Here is a 7,389-nt window from a genome sequence, read left to right on the forward strand (position 1 = left end):
ATCCCCAGTTTACAATTGGCTCATTCATCCCCCTCCTCTCCCCTGTAACCATTCCCCAGGTCGTTGCTGTAAATGAGAACGTGTGGAAAAGGCATTGTTCGTCACCAAACTGTTCCTGGATGTTTGGGCGAAGTTGCTCTCGGAGGATGTGTTGGTACCATTCTTTATTCATGGCTGTGTTCTTAGGCAAAATTGTGAGTGAGCCCACTCCCTTGGCTGAGAAGCAACCCCACACATGAATGGTCTCAGGATGCTTTACTGTTGGCATGACACAGGACTGATGGTAGCGCTCACCTTGTCTTCTCCGGACAAGCTTTTTTCCGGATGCCCCAAACAATTGGAAAGGGGATTCATCAGGAAAATGACTTTACCCAAGGCCTCAACAGTCCAATCCCTGTACCTTTTGCAGAATATCAGTCTGTCCCTGATGTTTTTCCCCGAGAGAAGTGGCTTATTGCTGCCCTTGACACCAGGGCATCCTCCAAAAGTCTTTGCCTCACTGTGTGTGCAGATGCACTCACACCTGCCTGCTGCCATTTCTGAGCAAGCTTTGTACTGGTGGTGCCCCGATCCCGCAGCTGAATCAACTTTCGGAGATGGTCCTGGAGCTTGCTGGACTTTCTTGGACGCCCTGAAGCCTTCTTCACAACAATTGAACTGCTCTCCTTGAAGTTCTTGATTAATGGTTGATTTAGGTGCAATCTTACTGTCAGCAGTATCCTTGCCTGTGAATTCCTTTTTGTGCAAAGCAGTGATGATTGCACGTGTTTCCTTGCAGTTAACATGATTGACAGAGGAAGAACAATGATTCCAAGCACCACACTCCTTTTGAAGCTTCCAGTCTGTTATTCGAACTCAATCAGCATGACAGAGTAATCCCCAGCCTTGTCCTCGTCAACACTCACACCTGTGTTAACAAGAGAATCACTGACATGATGTCAGCTGGTCCTTTTGTGGCAGGGCTGAAATGCAGTGGAAATGTTTTCTGGAGGATCCAGTACATTTGCTTGGCAAAGACGGACTTTGCAATTAATTGCAATTCATCTGATCACTCTTTACATTCTGGAGTATATGTATATTGCCATCATACAAACTGAGGCAGCAGACTTTGAAAATTCATATTTGTGTCATTCTCAAAACTTTTGGCAACAGTTGTATATTGCTGAGCCGTCAGCGTACATAGACACATAGGCTTTATTCAAGGTCAGTGGAAGGTCATTTGTAAAAACAGAAAACAATCATGGTCCTAGCCAGTTGCCCTGCAGGAAACCACACTCAACTGAATTTGCATGAGAGAGGCGTTCATTAAAGAAAACCCTTTGTGTTCTATTCAATAGGTAACTCTCAATCCATAGTAAGGCAAAGGATGCAAATCCATAACACCAGAGTTTTTTCAGCAATAGGTTATGATCAATGACATCAAAAGCTGCACTGAAGTCTAACAAAACAGCTCCCACAATCTGCTATCAATTTCTTTCAGCCAATCATCAGTCATTTGTGACAGTGCCGAGCATGTTTAGTGCCGTTCCCTATAAGCACGCTGAAAGTCTGTTGTTCATTTGTTTTCTGTAAAATATGATCAAACACAATGATTTCCAAAAGTTTGTGACTCTCTAGTGACTCCCCACTCCCCATCCCGCATGAGGGAGCGTAATCATCGACTGACACTAATTAGCATAATGCAACGGACATAAATATTCCTAGAAAATATTCCTATTCATGAAAATCGCAAGTGAAATATATTGAGACACAGCTTAGCCTTTTGTTAATCACCCTGTCATCTCATATTTTCAAAATATGCTTTACAGCCAAAGCTAGACAAGCATTTGTGTAAGTTTATTGATAGCGTAGCATAGCATTTTGTCCAGCTAGCAGCAGGTAACTTGGTCACGGAAATCAGAAAAGCAATCAAATTAAATTGTTTACCTTTGATGAGCTTCGGATGTTTTCACTCACGAGACTCCCAGTTAGATAGCCAATGTTCCTTTTTTCCAAAAATATTATTTTTGTAGGCGAAATAGCTCCGTTTGTTCTTCACGTTTGGCTGAGAAATCGCCCGGAAATATCAGTCACGAAAACGCCTAAAAATATTCCAAATTAGCTCCATAATATCAACAGAAACATGGCAAACGTTGTTTATAATCAATCCTCAAGGTGTTTTTCAAATATATATTCGATAATATATCCACCGGGACAATTGGTTTTTCAGTAGGACCGATTGGAATAATGGCTACCTCTGTATTTTACGCGAGAATCACTCTGGGAGCCATCAGGTGACCAGTTGCGCAATGTAGCCGCTTACGGGTATTCTTCAACATAAATGCGTAAAACTACGTCACAATGCTGTAGACACCTTGGGGTATACGGAGAAAAAGTAATATGGTTGATAGCCCATTCACTGCTCAATAGGGACGCATTGGAACGCAGAGCTTTCAAAAGATGAGTCAATTCCGGAATGGATTTTTCTCAGGCTTTCGCCTGCAATATCAGTTCTGTTATACTCACAGATAATATTTTTACAGTTTTGGAAACTTTAGAGTGTTGTATATCATAAGCTGTCAATTATATGCATATTCTAGCATCTTGTCCTGACAAAATATCCCGTTTACCTTGGGAACGTTATTTTTCCAAAAATGAAAATACTGCCCCCTAGTCACAAAAGGTTTTAAGCACTTGTAACAGGCTGATTGCTCAGCTGTTTGAAACATTAAAGGGTGCTCTGCTATTTTTGGGTACCTGAATGACCTTTGCCTCCCTCCATGTCTAAGGGCACACACCGCCTTCTAGGCTTAAATTGAAGATGTGGCAAGCTGGACTCACGATGTATTCCGCTACCAACCTCTGCAATTTGCCATCCAGGTTGTTGGTACCAGGTGGTTTATCCTTATTTATAGATAGATGGCAACAATGTTTTCACCTCTTCCACACCCACCTTGTGGAACTCAACTACAGTACTTGTCTTTCATTAGTTGGTCCATTATGCATGAATATGAAGGCACGGCCTTTGTTGTTTGCATGTCATAACTACGTTTGCTAATCTTGTCAACAAAAAAATTATTAGTGGTTGACAATATCAAAGGGTTTTCTTATGAACAAGCCATCTGCCTCAAGAAGAATAGTTTGCCTTTTTGCCTAGAATTTTATCCCAAGTACTCCAGAGCTTTTTACTATCATTCTTTCTATAATTTATATTTGTTCCATAGTATATTTTCTAATTATTTTTGTTTAGTTACGTGATTTCTCAATTTACTGCATGTTTGCCAGTCTGCTGTGTTGTCAGACTTCCAGTATTTGCTATTCTCTTTGCCTCCTCTCTCAGCCATACAGTTTTTCAATTCATCATCTATCCATGGGGATTTGGCAGTTCTAACAGTCAGTTTCTTGATTGGCGCATGCTTATCAGAAACTGGAAGAAGCAGTTTCATAATTGCAGCGTCCGGATATTCCTCATAACACACATCAGATCACCAAATATTTTTAGTAGGAATCATTGCAAAACCTCCTGTATTATCGTTTATACACAATTTTAGGTCCAGTCTTTGGAACATCGATATTTCTAGATATGGCTATTATATTATGATCACTACATCTGCCAGATATCTACTGTAGGTCCATCCGCCCAGCTAGATAACAAGGTCCGACTGGCCAGATAGCTACAGTTGAAGTCGGAAGTTTACATACACTTATGTTGGAGTCATTAAAACTAGTTTTTCAACCACTCCACAAATTTCTTGTCGGTTAGGACATCTACTTTGTGCATGACACAAGCCATTTTTCCAACAATTATTTACAGACAGATTATTTCACTTATTATTCACTGTATCACAATTCCAGTGGGTCAGAAGTGTAAGTTGACTTTGCCTTTAAACAGCTTGGAAAATTCCAGAAAATTATGTAATGGCTTTAGAAGCTTCTGATAGGCTGTTTGTCTTCATTTGAGTCAATTGAAGGTTTACATGTGGATGTATTTCAAGGTCTACCTTCAAACTCAGTGCCTCTTTGCTTGGCGTCATGGGAAAATCTAAATAAATCAGCCAAGTCCTCAGAAAATAAATTGTAGACCTCCACAAGTTGGGTTCATCCTTGGGATCAATTTACAAACGCCTGAAGGTACCACGTTCATCTGTACAAACAACAGTACACAAGTATAAACACCGTGGGACCACGCAGCCGTCATACCGCTCAGGAAGGAGACGCGTTCTGTCTCCTAGAGATGAACTTACATTGGTGCAAAAAGTGCAAATCAATCCCAGAACAACAGCAAAGGACCTTGTGAAGATGCTGGAGGAAACAGGTACAAGGGTATCTATATCCACAGTAAAGCCGGTCCACATAATATGAAAGGCTGCTCAGCAAGGAAGAAGCCACTGCTCCAAAACCGCCATAGTAAAAGCCAGACTACGGTTTGCAACTGAGCATGGGGACAAAGATCGTACTTTTTGGATAAATGTCCTCTGGTCTGATGAAACAAAAATAGAACTGTTTGGCCATAATGACCATTGTTATGTTTGGAGGAAAAAGGGGGAGGCTTGCAAGCCGAAGAACACCATCCCAACCGTGAAGCACGGGGGTGGCGGCATCATGTTGTGGGGGTGCTTTGCTGCAGGAGGAACTGGTGAACTTCACAAAATAGATAGCTTCATGAGGAAGGAATATTATGTGGATATATTGAAGCAACATCTCAAGATGTCAGTCAGGATGTTAAAGCTTGGTCGCAAATGGGTCTTCCAAATGGACAATGACCCCAAGCATACTTCGTGTTGTGGCAAAATGTCTTAAGGACAACAAATCAAGGTATTAGAGTGGCCATCACAAAGCCCTGACCTCAATCCCATAGAAAATGTGTGGACAGAACTGAAAAAGCATGTGCGAGCAAGGAGGCCTACAAACCTGACTCAGTTACACCAGCTCTGTCAGGAGGAAAGGGCCAAAATTCACCCAACTTATTGACAGAAGCTTGTAGAAGGCTACCCAAAACGTTTGACCCAAGTTCAACAATTTAAAGGCAATGCTACCAAATGCTAATTGAATGTTTGTAAACTTCTGATCCACTGGGAATGTGATGAAAGAAATAAAAGCTGAAATAAATCATTCTCTCTACTATTATTCTGACATTTCACATTCTTAAAATGGAGTGGTGATTAAATATCAGGAATTGTGAAAAACTGAGTTTAAATGTATTTGGCTAAGGTTTATGCAAATGTCCGACTTCAACTATATGTCTGTTCGGCCAGCGGACCATATAGGTAGCTCTGGCCAGCCAGATTAAACAGCATGATCATTACATAGGTGAATCTTGTGCTTGGGACAATAAAAGGCCACTCTAAAATGTGCAATTCTGTCACACAACACAATGCCACAGATGTCTTAAGTTTTGAGGGAGCATGCAATTGGCATGCTTGACTGCAGGAATGTCCACCAGAGCTGTTTCCAAATCATTTAATTTAAATTTCTCTAACGTCGTTTTGGAAAATTTGGCAGTATGTCACAACCGCAAACCACTTGTAACCACGCCAGGCCAGGACCTCCACATCCGGCTTCTTCACCTGCGGACAGACCAGCCACCCGGACAGCTGATGACACTGAGGAGTATTTATGTCTGTAATAAAGCCCTTTTGTGAGGAAAAACTCGTTCTGATTTGCTGGGCCTGGCTTCCCAGTGGGTGGACCTATGCCCTCCCAGGCCCACCCATGGATGCACCCCTGCCCAGTCATGTGAAATCCATAGACTAGGGCCTAATAATTTTATTTAAATTGACTGATTTCCTTATATGAACTGTAACTCTTTGAAATTGTTGCATGTTGCATTTATATTTTTGTTCAGTATACCATCTCCTATAGTACAAACGTTTACCTATTCTATTGGTCAACTTGTCCTTCTGTGTGAGAAATAAATATTCCAAACATACTCTGGGAAAGTTGTGGGATTCAATAGATCTCAAATTAATACAACCACCTTTTAAACGCAATGAGTCTGATGCAACAGATCAGAACGTTTAGCTTAACATGTTGATAAACTATTAGGCTATTTCTTCACATTATAAGTGCAGCACTAATGTTCCAAAATGCAATCAATTAGCGAGAAAACACAGTTCTCAAAAGTGAACTGGACATGATTTGGAAAGACACACACCTGTCTATATAAGGTCTCACAGTTGACAGTGCATTTCAGAGTAAAAACCAAGCCATGAGGTCGAAGGAATTGTCCATAGAGCTCTGAGACACGATAGTGTCGAGGCACAGATCTGGGGAAGGAAACCAAAAAATGTCTGCAGCATTGAAGGTCCCCATGAACACAGTGGCCTTAAATGGGAGAAGTTTGGAACCACCAAGAATTCTTCCTAGAGAAGAAGGGCCTTGGTCAAGGAGGTGACCAAGAACCCGATGGTCACTCTGACAGAGCTCCAAGGTTCCTCTGTGGAGATGGGAGAACCTTCCAGAAGACTTGCATCACTCCACCAATCAGGCATTCATGGTAGAGTGGCCAGACGGAAGCCAATCCTCAGTAAAAGGCACATGACATTCCGCTTGGAGTTTGACAAAAGGCACCTAAAGGACTCTCAGACCATGAAAAACAATCTTCTCTATTCTGATGAAACCAAGACTGAACTCTTTGGCCTGAATGCCAAGCATCACATCTGGAGGAAACTTGGCACCATCCCTATGGCGAAGAATGGTGGTGGTAGCATCATGCTGTGGGATGTTTTCAGCTGCAGGGACTGGGAGACTAGTCAGGGTCGAGGGAAAGATGAACGGAGAAAAGTACAGAGATCCTTGATGAAAACCTGCTCCAGAGCACTCAGGCTGGGGTGAAGGTTCACCTTCCAACAGGACAACGACACTAAGCACACAGCCAAGACAATTCAGGAGTGGCTTCAGTTCAAGTCTCTGAATGTCCTTGAGTGGCCTAGCCAGAGCCTAGACTTGAACCCGATCTTACATCTTTGGAGAGACCTGAAAATAGCTGTGCAGCGATGTTCCAGATCTTGAGAGGATCTGCAGAAAAGAATGGGAGAAACTCCCCAAATACAGGTCTGCTGAGCTTGTAGCGTCATACCCAAGAAGACTCAAGACTTACGTAAATGGGATATTATTATTTTTTAAATCATTTGTAAACATTTCTAAAAACCTGTTTATGCTTTGTAGTTATGGGGTATTATGTGTAGATTGATGAGTGAAAAAAACTATTTTATCCATTCTAAAATTAGGCAGTAACGTAACAAAATGTGGAAAAAGTCAAGGTGTGTGAATACTTTCCAAATGCACTGTATATCAGGAAAATATGCAGTCCATAAGAAACCGCAACAGATAATTTAAGATACTAATTGCATAAACAAGGTAACGGGAGTATAGTACAGTAATAAACTCATCTCATTAAAACAACACTTC

The sequence above is a fragment of the Oncorhynchus mykiss genome, chromosome 2, assembly GCF_013265735.2.
Source record: "Oncorhynchus mykiss isolate Arlee chromosome 2, USDA_OmykA_1.1, whole genome shotgun sequence".
NCBI lineage: Eukaryota > Metazoa > Chordata > Actinopteri > Salmoniformes > Salmonidae > Oncorhynchus > Oncorhynchus mykiss.